Below are 15,025 nucleotides of genomic sequence, written 5' to 3' on the forward strand. Positions count from 1 at the left end.
TCTATTACTCTATTTTAGTCCTTTAAGCTAACCTGGCTACCTCCCAGGGAAAACCCCCGGATACTTGCATTTTAGTACTCATCTGGCTCTTTGGGATCCAGGTGGTTTTGCTTGATGTCTCATACTCTCTATGAGTGGAGAATCCATTCCTCTTTTCTATGGCACCCTACTCTCCCGATTAGGAGAAAGTCCAGACCTATTTTATCTTGCCTGCTCAGACATTGGGTAATCAGATAGCTTTATTGACCAATCAGGGAATAATTGAGATGTTTATGCAACATTGAGCCAGGAGATTCTCAGAATAGGGATTGTTACCAGATATGGGGGCACAGAAGTCAGCTTTTTAATAATATAGGATAATCTTTACACAGGGCACAATAACATTATGCCTATAGGTAAAAGGGAGTGGGAGGGAAAGTAGAGGGAGTGGGAAAGGCAAAGAGAAAGAAAAGTTTGTCTATGAATGTATTTTGTGAATGTAGAGAATGGAAGGGTACAAGCATTAGCAGCTGGATTCCTTGGGGAGAATGCAACATAATGAGGGTTGATTGTGAATTTTTGAAAACATTATTCATTGTGTCTTTTCCTCTGTTTCAACTAATCTCAGGAGAAAAAAACATAAGCTTTACAAAAACTGACAAAAATTAGTCTTGATATGTCTTATTTAAGAAGCATTCATTTTTCTGATATATATTATAGTATAGTATATATTTATATTATCAGATATTACCTGATCAACCATATATATTTGTTGATCAAAATCTATTTAGCTTCTTGGTTATACATTAGTGAACAATAGTCTCTGTCCTCATGTAACATCTGTAGTTAGGGGTGTCAGAACATACAAAATTAAACATTTCTTGGAGTATATCTTATGCGGGACAATTGGCTTCTAAATCTAAGTCAATTGGATTGTGAATTCGAGGAGAGGTATTTTCAATCCTGAATGAGAAAATAAATGGATGGGAAACAAAACTTACAAGGGTATAGGATCTCAACTCAACCATGTAGCATACCAGCTTCGGAGACTGTTTAGTTGATATTACAAGCAGAGAAAGCCAGATTTGCTTTGGGTAGCAGAGAACATGAGGTGAACCAGCTTTTATACAGATAGCTCTATCACTATGAAGACATTTACGTTCCTGTCAGCAAGCTCTGCAGATAACTGAAGAAAGAGTTCTGAGGGGGTAAAGGTAAGATGAATAGATCTGGACTCCATCCCCAACGTCCCTGCCAAACCTGTCCTTTAAGCTTGGCCACCTGAACACAAAGGTAGGGAAAAAGCTGTTGAATGACTTGACCCTCAATGAAGGCAACGTGGAAATGAGTTCCATGTCTTCCCTGTTGTTTGTGGCTGACTCGAAATTTCAGGGTCTCCTGCAAAGGAGAGCTGGTGGCCTGCCCTATTTTCCTAGAAGAACAGGACAGGAATAGACGCCAAAGACTCATAGAAGTTGAAGTGTTGATGGTAATGTGCAAGAAAGATTTTGAACTTGAGAGAAAGAAGAGGGAAGGGTAAAGAAACAGCTGTCTAAACAGAAAGGCAGCTGTGTTTCTTCACTGAAGTCTCTGTAGGCAGCCAAAGCTTACAGCCTCCTGGCTTTGTATTTATGTCTTCAGCTAATGGTGTAATTTGAAGCTTTGCTCACTGAGCTGAATTTTGGGGGTTTAGGGCTCTAAATGATAACCAGAAGTTGGTTTTCTTGGTGGGTTTGCTTTTCATTTGAAACTACACTTTTATTTATGACTTCTGCAAACCCTTGATTGATTCTCTGACTTAATGGTAACTACACAGGTGCAACTATTCCTTGAAATAAAGCAAAAACGTTAATGACTATCAAATTACTCAGTAAAAAGCCAAGATAAAGTGGTGCTCATGAAGACTTAGCTGTTAAAATCGAAGTGTCAATTAAATTGCTCAGTCATTTGTGAACAAATTCACCAGGCAAATGTAGGTGCTGAGAAACCTATTTAAATCTTTCAGACAATGAAAGAAGATTAAGGTATCCAAATTAACTGGAACCAATATTCCATAAAAAGTAAAACCAGGAATCTATTCTGTCTCACTTAGATTTGTGACTTCAGAAGTGGGGGATCCTAAGTGGATGAAAAACAACCTCAGTAAATGCTCAATCATTTCCTTGAAATAAAGATATACCGAACAATGAAGATGCTAGGAAGAACTTGTTTGCATTTCATTTTTTGTAATTTATGAAGCATGTCAAAAAATGGCATTGAGATTCTGTCTCTATCTCTTTCTGTCTGTCTGTCTGCCTGCCTGCCTGCTCTCTCTCTCTCTCTCTCTCTCTCTCTCTCTCTCTCTCTCTCTCTCTCTCTCTCTCTCTCTCTCTCTGTGTGTGTGTGTGTGTGTGTGTGTTTCTTTTGCTAGAATTTTTCTATTCTATTAAAAATATTTTTTTCTCACACAATCTATTCTGGTCACAACTTCACCTCCATTTCAGTAGTCCTCTCCTTGAAGATGACTACCACTTTCCTACCCAAACAACATCACTCCTTCTTTCTCTTTCTTTACAAAACAAGCAATTTGTAAAAGAATAGAACAAAAGCAAAACATAAAATGCACAAGAAACACACATAGAAAGATACACACATGCAAAAAACAAAACCCAGCAAATCACAAAATCAGAAATCATAATATACAAGTAAAAACTTTTTAAAAATAACCCCTAAAAGCAATAATACATGGAAAATATCCAGAAATAATAATGTTGGTGTCTATTTACCACCACCCAGGGGCCTACCCTCAAGTGCAGTTTTTATACCCAATGTAACTCCACTGGTGAAAGCTACATTCTTGGTTTATGACGGGAGCTCATGTCCACTTTATCGTCTTGGTTGTGGTAACCCATCTGCCTTAGACCTGTGCATGTACCAGTCTCTATGATCCATCCATGGGTCAGTTCTCCTGTGTTTGGAAGACACTGTTTCATTCAGATTATATAGAGCAATAAGAACACGGTCAGCTTTTAGGTAGGCAAATCATAGCAGTTCTAAAGTTTTAGAAATAAAATATAGTGCCAAGGGCATTTTTTCATGCATATACGTGGGTATTATAATAATGTTTGGGCATCTATTAGCAAAATTGACTCACAAAAATCTTAGAATGATTCATTATTATGACAAGTTAAATAAATATCATCATAAAACGTAAGGAACTTAATATTTTATATCATGTCATTGAGTCTTACTTTACATTTATTTGAAAGCCCATTAAGTATTTATGATACATATCATCTCTGCGATATTTCCAAAGCTGATTGACTTTTAACTTTCAAGTGTTACTTCCTCAATTCATAAGTCTCTATAAACAGTCTTTGTTGTCAAATTTAGTAATTTCTAAGATCCTAACTGAGAAATTAGAATGGTTTTCATTAAAAAGTTCAAGAAAATAATACTTTTGGTTCCAGCCCAGAGACAGAGATGGGTCACCACTTTGTAGGTATCCTAAGGTTCTGGCATCTCCAGCATTTTCATATTTCCAAGGTAAGCTAGGCTTCACTTTGAGAGTTTTACATACTGGCCTTTCTGGGCTTCCATGCAGGGGTACCCCCTAACATAGGCCTCACTGGCTTTTGTTTGTCACAAGGGAGATTCCATAACTCATTTTTTCTGCTCTTTACTTTAAAGCCAGAATCACATGGCCGAAGTTGCCAAGTTCTGCTGCTTGCTTGAACTAAAACATTGCCCCATTCCATCTTCATAGCTTTCTGTTTTTAATGTTTTCACCAGCACACCTGACTTTTAAGCTTTTCATTCATTCCTTTTCAGAAGTTAGAAGCTTTGCTGGGTAGTATCTTGCCCTGAAGTCATCATTTCCTTTATTCCACTTTACATAGGGCTCTTTTATCTGTTTCCCCATCTCCTTGAACATAGGCTGTAGCTCCATTCCACTTTCTGGTGCCCCTTTTCTCCAGATCTATATATTTTGTATTTTTTCTTGCTCAGCTTGTTCCTTTTGATTATAAATCTTTGTAAGAATAAACACAAATAACCACATGGCAGAGTCTGTTTTGAGATTTTCTGTGTCAATTCAATCACTTTAAACTTAGCAGACTTTTCCAACAAGGGCAAAAAGCAGCCACATTCTTAGCCAAAATATTGTAAGTACAGTCTCTGTGCCACATACTAAAATTATTCCTCTCTGAAACCACTTGAGCCAGGCTGTTACAGTTCAAATCACCCTCAGCACCACTGTCTTCCACATTCCTACTAATATGGCAATTAATACCTGCTAGGGTTTTGTGTTTCAACTTGATACAAGCTAAAGTCTTCAGAGAGAAAGGAACATTGAGAAAATGACTCCATGAGGTCCAGATTTTTCTCAATTAATGATCAATGAGGAGTGTACAGTGCATTGTGGGTACTGTCATCCCTAGGCAGGTGGTCCTGTGGTCTATAACAAAGCAGGCTAAGCAAGTCATTGAGAGCAAACCAATGACTAGAATCTGTCCATAGCTTCTGAACTAACTTCTGCCACCAGGATTCTCCCTTGTTTGAGTTCCTGTCCCACCCTCCTTCACTAATGAACAGCAATGTGGATGTATAAGCCAAATAAACCCTTTTCTCTCCGACTTATTTTTGGTGATGATGTTTTGTCACAGTGATAAAAACCCTAACTAAGACAGTGCAGTTGTGAAATAAATTTATTAGACCCAGGTTTTATAAGGAAATGATCAGAATGAGCTAAATTAAATGCTTTAGGTCAGGGGTAAGGATTGAGAATGCTATATTTTTCATGTAAGTCGGTCTCTAATTAAGAAAGAACTATGAATAAAAACAGAAAATGATACAACCTCTCTATAATTTGTGCACTACTACAGCAAAATAACAATGACCATGGAAACTTAAAAAGTCAAGAAAATCATTATATTCTCCTTTTCTAACATCTTTGGTTCCTTAAACAATTCATACAATGTATTTTGATATTTTCTTCCCCATCTCCTCCCAGATCTAATTCTCTCTTGTTTGCTTTGTTCCCTCTTTCCACAATGACCTCCTTGAAGGACATGATGTAATATAACTGTCCCATTTAGGGGTGAGGACAATACAGTCTCTTATTCTCTGTACCCAGATGAGTTGTTGAGTGTCTGTATTAATCACTATCTACTGAAAAAAATATGAGCTTCTCTAGTGAGGATTGAGAGATGTACTAATCCGTGGGTATAAAAAGTCATTGGGAGTCAGTTTATCATTGTGTCCATTTTGAAGATTAATAATAATATATTCTCTCTTAGGACCTAGGGCCCATTTATCTCAGGTGTTCCCCTGATAGAAGCTCCAGGCATGGGTTTCATCTTATAAAACAGTCTTAATTTTAGTCAAAAGGTAGTTGATCGCTCCCATGATATTCATGGCACTATTGCATCAGTGGGTATGTCTTCCTAGGCTGTTCATTATCACATATTCTAGAATTTATAGCTCAGTAAGACTGATAATTACTTTTCTCCTTTGATAACATGCATAGCAACTTCCAGCATTATAAAAAGTAGGATAAAACTTCCAATACAGTACCATCTTCAGTGTTCCATGTCTAGTATGTAGTATTTTCAACAGATAGGGTCTTATCATCAATTTCTGAGGAATAACAAAAAGCATTGGCAATATGCTATAATGTTTGGAGGTATGTGATACCTCACTGGTCAGCAACTCCAGTGCTGGGCTCTTAGCACTTGACTTTCTGTTAGCCTCTGTTGTCTAAAAGTCTTTGAAATCTGACTATAGAATAAATCATATATATGTATATAAAATGTGTGTATAGATGTATATATACATATTGTAAATAGGTATATAGTATATGTGTGTATATATGCATATATGTATATGTGTATATATCTATATAGGTGTATGTGTATATGCACATAGATGTATATGTATATAAGTATGTGTATATAGGTGTTTATGTGCATAAGTATGTAGATTTAGATGTGTATACAAACTCTCTTTCTGTCTCTATTCATGCTCATATGCATATATGCTTATATACCTATATACATATATGCACATATATACATTGCATATACACACATACACATATATACCTATATACATAGTCACACATATGTACATATACACCTATACACCTATACACATATGCACATATACCTATAAACATGCATATACATATCTACATGTACACCTCTGTCTATACATATATATATACATATAACTATATACATATAGACACATATCTACATATATAATATGTAGACATACACATATGTGATATTTTAGGAAGTGAAAAAATTATAATTTTCTGAGGATACCATAATTTCCCCATGAACTTTAAAAGCTTCACTAAAGTTTGTCTTGTAATCAAATATAAAAGTATAAGAGATAGAAACTAGTAAAATATTTATTCAGTATTCTCTAATTTGTAACATTATGAACATTTTTTATTTCTAAGAAGTGTATTAAAATAGCTGACATATGCTGTTTTTCTCATCATATGCTTTAATATATGAAGCCAGCATCACTCAATGCCTCCACAGGGCCACTCTGACCTCTGCAGGGATCATCTTCTGTGTGACCTTTGCCCTTCTAGTATCATAATTGCTCTAGGATCTCCTTCAATGAAGTGTTTACTACCATCAGTCTGGAAACTCAACCCTTCCTCCACTATTGTCCTTTCACTAAGTTCTCCAGGATGTAAATCAGAGTCTCTGGGACAATAACATGGCCCCTGTCATCCAGTCGGCTATTTCCTGTCTAACTCTCCATTTATTTACTTCACATTGGTTTCTAGCGTTACCATCTTCCATTGCTTGATTGTAACTTATCTAAGTTGATCATTTCCCACTATAAATGATCATTTTTGTTAATTGTCATGGGGGCTTATTTCTGAATAAAAACGGCAACATAGTTCTATACTTTTTTCTCTGTATGTGAACCGAGTGACAGATGTATGGTCACCATTCAGGGACAGACTTTGAAAGATGAAATGACTGTGTAGACTGAAGATCTTGCAGCAGAATTTCAACTTTACTCATTTCTCAGTAAATCTATCCTGAAAAACTGAAGTTTTCACTGTTTCTGATTCTTCTAAATGCCTGTCATAATTGTTATAACTGACGACACATATTACTGAACTGGGCAAAAAGTAGTTTTATTTTGTGTTAATGGTTGTAAAATAATTTTGTATTGAGAATGATATAATGTGATAGAAAGAAATCTCCTAGCTGAACACACCAGATCTGCATAGAAAAATGCGTGTGCAACACACAGACTGCTGGTGTCTTAATCGAAGAAAGGCTTCCAGAATTCACCTTTTTGGTGGATGCTTATTTGTTTGTCTCAGCATAAATGTCACCAAAAGGACTCAAAAATGACACAAGGAGACTCCCATGTCTCGAACACTACCTAAGAGAGCAATGTTTGTGTGTGTTCTGAAATACTTCCTGAGAACAACTCTTTGAAGAAGCCATAATTGAAACATGCTCTCTGCAGCTTATCACACTCAGAGTCATCCTCCTGTCTCAGCCTTCAACATGAAAATGAGATTGCACGTATGAGTCACCACATCTGACTAAAAACACCCTTAATCAGTGTGTGTGGATATCACACAAAGATGATTCTGGGACTACGGGAAAACACTCAAAAGGCTAGTGTGGGTAGCTCAGGTGATATAAAGGCACATGTCTGGGCCTTGCTGGCTAAGCAGGCCAACTTTCCTGGGAATCTCCAAGCTTCAAGTTTGACTTTTGACCTTCATTACATATGTGCGTGCATGCACACACACACACACACACACACACACACACACACACCGAAGCTGTGTCTGAAGACAGGATGTTAAAATGGCACTTGGGAATAACACAGAATAATTACTTTCCTGAACTGTAACTCCAAATTGTGGTTTTGGTGGGGTGGTGTAAGAAATGCAATTACTTGATTCTTGCTTTAGTAATGATAAAGAGGCATCATCAGGGATTGAAATGCTATGCTGAAAGCATCCTGGGTGATGCCATTGGGGAGCTTTTAAGAGTGTTTCTACTTCTGTGTAAGATTTTTTTCAAGAGCAAGAGAATTTAAATGGATCAAATAGTAGGTCTTATGGAAAGTCTAGTCTGCAAATAATGTGCTAGTCACATATATGAAAGTTTAGTTTAAAGGTCCCATCTGCCTCTGCTGCAGCTGTGCTCGGGACTGTTGATCTTTCTCAATGTGGCCTTATACTTTTATGAGTTGTTCATGAAGTGTAATTAGGATGGATTTTATCTCGTTTGGAGAAAAGAGATGGACAATTTTCTGTGATGTTTCTTACCATTTAACTTTGGCAGTAAAGGGTTTATCCAACTGTAGTGCCCTTTTAATAATTCCAGAGTGTATTTTTCTGAAACTTTTCCACACCTAAAAACTTTGATAAGTTTCCATCCTGGGTAGATATCTTCCTTTTGACAAAGAATAGATACCGGTTAAGTTGACTCTGCCATGCTACTGTGAGCCAAAACAAGAAAAATAAGCAACGCAGGAGCACCTCTCCTGTTCTCAGACTGCAGGAGCTCAGTGTCTGGTAATGTGAACAGATGAGGCCAGCTTCTTTCTCTTGGGTAGTGGCAGCTGCCTGAGTAGGAGGATGCTGTGAAAAGAGCCAATGTACTAGTGTTCGAGAGGAAACACAATGCTGGTGCCAGCTGCCAGGGTGACTTAGTTCTATCCTTTTGTGAAGACCATTCTCAGTAAGACTTCCATCAGAGAACTTCATTGCCCAAGTACGTAACAGCAGTAATTCATCTTGGGGTTGGAAATTCCAGCTAACAGATACATTCAGGCAGATTCTCTATAGCAGTATACTTTTGGACTTCTATCTCACTCTCCTTTCTGGCTAATCTAAGGATAACTCTTGGTTCTGTACTCCATATTGTGACTGTATGTAGATAAAAGTCAGGGGCCAGCATAATTTCTGTGCTATCTGATCTCACCAATGTAGTTCCAATAATTGGAACCACACTTGATTTTGGTAGTTCTTCTGGCCATATATTGACAATTTCATACTTAGAAAGCACAGTATTTGACATTTAGTGTAGGGAAGACCACTAAGGTTGGGAGCCTGTGATACATGGTGTAGATTTCCCTACAAGGATGGCAGAATTCACTTGCTTTCCAAGTAAGTGTTGGAATAATAAAGTAAAATGTGTTCGAGGCGATTTTCCACTTTCTTTTCTATTAGGTTCAGTATATGTAGTTTAATGTGGAGGTCCTTGATCTACTTATACTTGAGCTTTATACAAGAAGATAAATATGGATCAAGTTGCATTCTTTTACATGTAGACCTCCACTTAAAACAGCACCATTTATTGAAGATGCTTTATTTTATACACTGTATAGTTTGGGATTTTTTGTCAAAGATCAAGTGTCTGTAGATGTGTACATTTATTTCTGGGTCCTCAATTCTATTCCATTAGTTGACCAGTCTGTCTCTGTACCAATACCATGTAGCTTTTACCACTATTCCTCGAAAACAAAGCTTGAGGTCAGGGATGGTGATTTCCTTAGAAGTTCCTTTATTGTTGAGAAGATTTTTTACTATCCTGCAATTTTTGATTTCCATATGAAATTGTGAATTATTCTTTCCATGTCTATGAAGAATAGTGATGGAATTTTGATAGGTGTTGCATTGAATCCTTTTGGTAGGATGGCCATTTTTACTATGTTAATCCTACAATACAATACAATACAATACAATACAATACAATACAATACAATACAATACAATATATGAGTGTGGGAAATATTCCCATGTTCTGAGGTCTTCAGGTTTTTTCTTGAGAGTCTTGGCATTCTTATTACACATATCTTTCATTTGTTTGGCTAGTGTTACACTGAGATATTTTATTTTATTTGTGATTATTGTGAAAGGTGTTTATTTCCCTATTTTTTTCTCAGTCCATTTATCGTCTGTATAAAGGAAGGCTATTAATATTTTTGAGTTAGTTTTGTATCCAACCACTTTGCTGAAGTTGTTTATCAGCTGTAGAAGTTCTCTTGATAAATTTTGGGATCCCTTAGGTATACTATAATATCTTCTGCAGATAGTGATTTCTTGATTCTTTCCATTCCAATTTGTATCCCCTTCAATCCCCTTTTGTTGTCTTAATGCTCTAGCTAGAACTTCAAGAGAGTGGGTGTCCTTGTCCATAATTTCAGTGGGATTCTTGATGGTGCTCTTCATTTAATTTAGTATTGGCTGTTGATTTTCTGTATATTGCTTCTATTATGTTTAGGTATTGTCCTTGAATTTCTGATCTCTCCAAGACTTTTTGCATGAAGGGGTGTTTGATTTTGCCCGAATCTCATGAGATGATAATGTGAATTTTTCTTTGAGTTTGTTTATGTATTGAATTATGTTAATGAATTTTCATCCCTGCAACCCTGGAAAATGCCTACTGAATAATGGTGAATGATCATTTGGAAGTGTTTGTGAATTTGGTTTGCAAAAATTTTATTTAGTATTTTTGCATTGATATTCATAAATGAAATTGGCTTGAAGTTCTTTTGTTGTTGGGTCTTTGTGTAGTTTAGGTATCAGAGTAACTGTGGCTTCATAGGATGATTTAATTAGTGTTCCTTCTGTTACTATCTTATGGAATAGTTTGAAGAGTATTGATGTTAGAACCTCTTTGAAAGTCTGATAGATTTCTGCACTAAAATCATATGTCCATGGGCTTTTGGGGTTGGGAGGTTTTATATGACTGCTTTTATTTCTTTAAGAGTTATGGGACTGCTTAGGTAGTTTACCTGCTCTTGGTCTAAACTTGGTATGTGGTATCTTTCTAGAAAATCTTTATTTTGTCTATATTTTCAGCTTTCTTGAGTATAGGTATTTGTAGTAGGATCTAATGATTTTTTTTAATTTCCTCAGTTTATGTTCTTTTGTCTCCATTTTTTTCATTTCCAATGTTGTTAATAACTTTCTCTATGCCCTCACTTTGGTCTGACTAAGAGTTTATCTATCTTGTTGATTTTCTCAAAAACAAGCTCTTCATTTTGTTGATTCTTTGTATAATTCTCTTTGCTTATACTTGGCTGATTTCTACATTGAGTTTGATTATTGTCTGCAATTTAATCCACTCAGGTGTGTTTGATTCTTTTTGTTCTAGAGGTTTCAGGTGTGCTGTTAAGTTGTTAGTGTAGGATCTCTTCAATTTATTTATAAGGACACTTAGTGCTATGAATTTTCCTCTTAGCACCGCTTTTATTGGGTCCCATTTAATTGGGTCATATCCACTGAATTGCAAAACATCCTTAATTTCTTTCTTTATTTCTTCCCTAACAAAGTATTCATTGAGTAGAGAGTTGTTCAGCTTCCATGAGCATGTGGGATTTCTGTTATTTTTGCTGTTATTGAAGACCAGCCTTAACTCATGGTGATCAGATAGGATGCATGGGATTATTTCAATCTTCTATCAGTTGAGACTTGTTTTGTGACTACCTTATGTGGTCAGATTTTTATGAGGTACTGAGAAGGTATTAGGGTGAAATGTTCCATGTATGTTAATTAAAATCATTTGTTCATAACTTCTGTCAGTTTCACTGTGTTTCTGTTTAGTTTCTGTTTTAATGACTCGTCCATTGGTGAAATTGTGGTATTGAAGTTTCCCACTATTATTATGTGAGGTTCAATGTGTATTTTGAGCTTAATCAAAAGTTTCTATTTTGAATGTGGGTGCCTTTGCATTTAGGCATAGATGTTCAGAATTGAGAATTCATCTTGGTTGATTTTTTTCTTCTTATGAGTATGAAGTATCCTTTTCTATATCTCTTGATAACTTTTTGTTGAAAGTCTCTTTTATTGCTTGTTGAAATGTTTAATCCAGCTTGTTTCTTGGGATCATTTGCTTGGAAAACTTTTTTACAACCTTTCACTCTGAAGTAGTGTTTGTCTTTGTCACTGAGGTGTCTTTTTTTTGTGTGTGTGTCTGTGTGCAGCAAAATGCTGTAACCTGCTTGTGTATCCAGTCTGTTCGCCTAGGTCTCTTTATTGAGCAATTGACTCTATTGATAATGAGAGATATAAAAAACATAGATTTTGGTTCTTGTTATTTTGTTGTTGGAAGTAATATTATGTGTGTGTGATTATCTTCTTTTGTTTTTCTTGTGATATGATTAATTTCTTGTGTTTCATTGGGTTTAGATAAACTCCTCATTTTACAGTTTTTCTTTTAGAATCATTTGTAGGGCTGAATTGGTAGACAGATATAATTTAAATTTGGTTTTGCAATTGAATATATTTATTTCCACATCTATGATGATTGAGAGTGTTGCTGGGTATAATAGCCTTGGCTGGAATTTGTGATCTCTTATGGTCTGCATGTCATCTCTCCAGAATCTTCTGGCTTTTAGAGTCTCTGCTGAGAAGTCTATTGTATTCCTTATAGGTCTGCCTTTATATGTTACTTGGCATTTTTCTTATTGCTTTAAATATTATTTGTTCTGTGCATTTAGTGCTTTGATTATTATGTGACTAGAGGATTTTTTTCTGGTCCAACTTATTTGGTGTTCCGTGGGCTTCTAGTATGTTTATGGTGATTTTTTTTTTTTTTAGGATGGGGAAGTTTTTTTTTACAATTTTGTTGAAGATATTTTCTGGTGCTTTGAGCTGGAAATCTTTGGTCTCCTTTGTTCCTATCATTTTTGAGTTTAGTCTTTTCATTGTGTCCTAAATTTCCTGGATGTTTTTGGTTTAGGAGCTTTTTAAACTTTGTGTTTTGTTTGATGGTCATATCAATATCTTCTACACCTGAAATTCTTCTGTTCTCTTTTCTCTCTTGTATTCTGCTAGTGATGCTCATGTTTGTAGTTCATGTTCTCTTTCCTAGGTTTTCCATCTCCCGGGTTGCCTCCATTTCTGATTTCTTTATTTTTATACTTCATTTTTAATGTACTGGACTGTTTTGTTCAATGTGTTCACCTGTTGGTAATTTTATGTATTTTTTAAAAAAGATATTTATTTATTTTATGTATATGAGTAAACTATAGTTGTCTTCAGACACAATAGAAGATGGTATCAGATCCCATTACAGATGGTTGTGAGCCACAAGGTAGTTGCTGGAAATTGAACTCAGGACCTGTAGAAGAGTAGTCAGTGAGTGCTCTTAATCACTCTTTGCCTGTGTTTTCCAGAATTTCTTTAAGTGAGTTATTTATATCCTCCTTAAAAACCTCTATTATCTTTATAAGATGAGATTTTAAGTCTGCATCATAACTTTTGGGTATGTTAGGGTATTCAGGGCTTCCTGTAATGGGAGAGCTAGGTCTTGATGGTGCTTACTTGCTTTGGGTTCTTTCAATTATGTTCTTGTGCTTGCCTCTCACCATCTGGTTATCTGTGATATTAACTAGCCTGTTTGTCTCTGTGTGAAGTGTGCCTCCTTGGAGGCAAGTGGAGCTCTGTGATCTGGCTTACAGCAGGACTCCTGGTAGACAGTGCTGTCTTTGGTTGGGGAATGGGGGCTCCTATGTCCTTGGTTAGTTCAGTCCTCCTCTGTCCCTGCTTAGTGCAGATATCTTGGAAGACAGAGAGGGTGTGGGATGTGGAGGAGGAGTGGTCATGCAAATCAGCCCCCAGAGGAGGTGTAGACATGAAGAGATATGGAGGTCAAACAGAGGGAAGGTATCCTGTGTCCAGAGGCTCTGTGTGGGTCCCAGCTGGGGTAATTGTTTGGGTAGGGGTCCCACCTGTGTCCTTGGTTACAGTAGATCTCCTAGGAGATCTACAGGCTGTGGGGTAGGGAGAAGTGCAGACAGTTCCATCTGCCCCAGCAGAGGTGCAGACCAGAAACTTATAATATTTTAAAATTTATCTCAATGATCTTTGAGAAAGCTAAGAAGAAATTTTGTCCCATGGAATAATTTCTATTTCATAGAAAATATAATCTTGTGAAGTAGATGACAATCACAGGTAATATAGATCAAAGAACAATGAAAGATGAAGAAATACATAATCAAGGTAGAAAATTGACTATATCCTGTCAGCCAATGTAAAAAAATGTATAATTTACTAGTCTTATTTAGAAAACAGAGAATGGAATCATATTTATTTACAAAGAATAGAACATATTATTAAAATTAAACTCAAACAATTCCTTATCATGTTGATTTCTGGCCTTAAGAAAACAGATGAATATTACCCAATATAATTTTCCTGTCTCATATTTATTATAATGATAGTAATATAAAATATTATTTCTTCACATCACCTTGTAGATTGCAGTGTTCTCCATGGAGGGAGCTAGTGTACAGTAACAATTCAGGAGATAGTTTAGTCTGAAAACATCTGAAAAGAGACATTCACTTAACACAGAATGCCAAAACAGCCGATGAAGCCCAAAACGGTCCCAGTAAAACTGCAATGTAAGGTGACCCAGACACAGGGTGCTACATATCTTTCAGACTTAAGTTGATAGGGACTTCTCAGAAGCACGTTTCTCTAGAAATAAAGTTCTGCATTAAATAAAACACAAAGAAAGTGAAGACAATAAAATCTAGGTAGCTAGGCACTCTGTTCCCATGATTTCTAGGCAATAAGTGCCTTTTCTTGTAAGAAAATATTATACAATCTTTTATGGACATCTTTCTTTGATGTAAAATATAGTACCTTGAACATTCACCCATCACTTTCAAAAGGAACAATTAGGAACGAGTTGGAACTAGATTAAATATAAAACCTAAAACAATAATTTTTTTTCTTTTCTCTTCCTCCTCTTTTTATTCCAAACTTCAAAAAATATTGTTTTTCATAAAGAAATATACAATGAAGAAATATACAATAAAAATGTAATGGATCTTAATATATAAAGAGGATACACAAGTAAAAAAAATGGTCTGAATGTAGTGTGCTATCTTCAATATAACAGGACTGACTTTGTCACTTTGTAACCTTTATACATGTCCTTTTCTGTGGTCTTTTACCATAACTCATTCAGTGTGGTCTAGATCCCCTCTGTCTGTTGTCTCATTTGCTGTATTTGTTCTTTAGAATCTATTAATTACAAGTTGGTTTTTTAAA

The sequence above is a fragment of the Micromys minutus genome (genome assembly GCF_963924665.1).
Source record: "Micromys minutus genome assembly, chromosome: 8".
Classification (NCBI taxonomy): domain Eukaryota; kingdom Metazoa; phylum Chordata; class Mammalia; order Rodentia; family Muridae; genus Micromys; species Micromys minutus.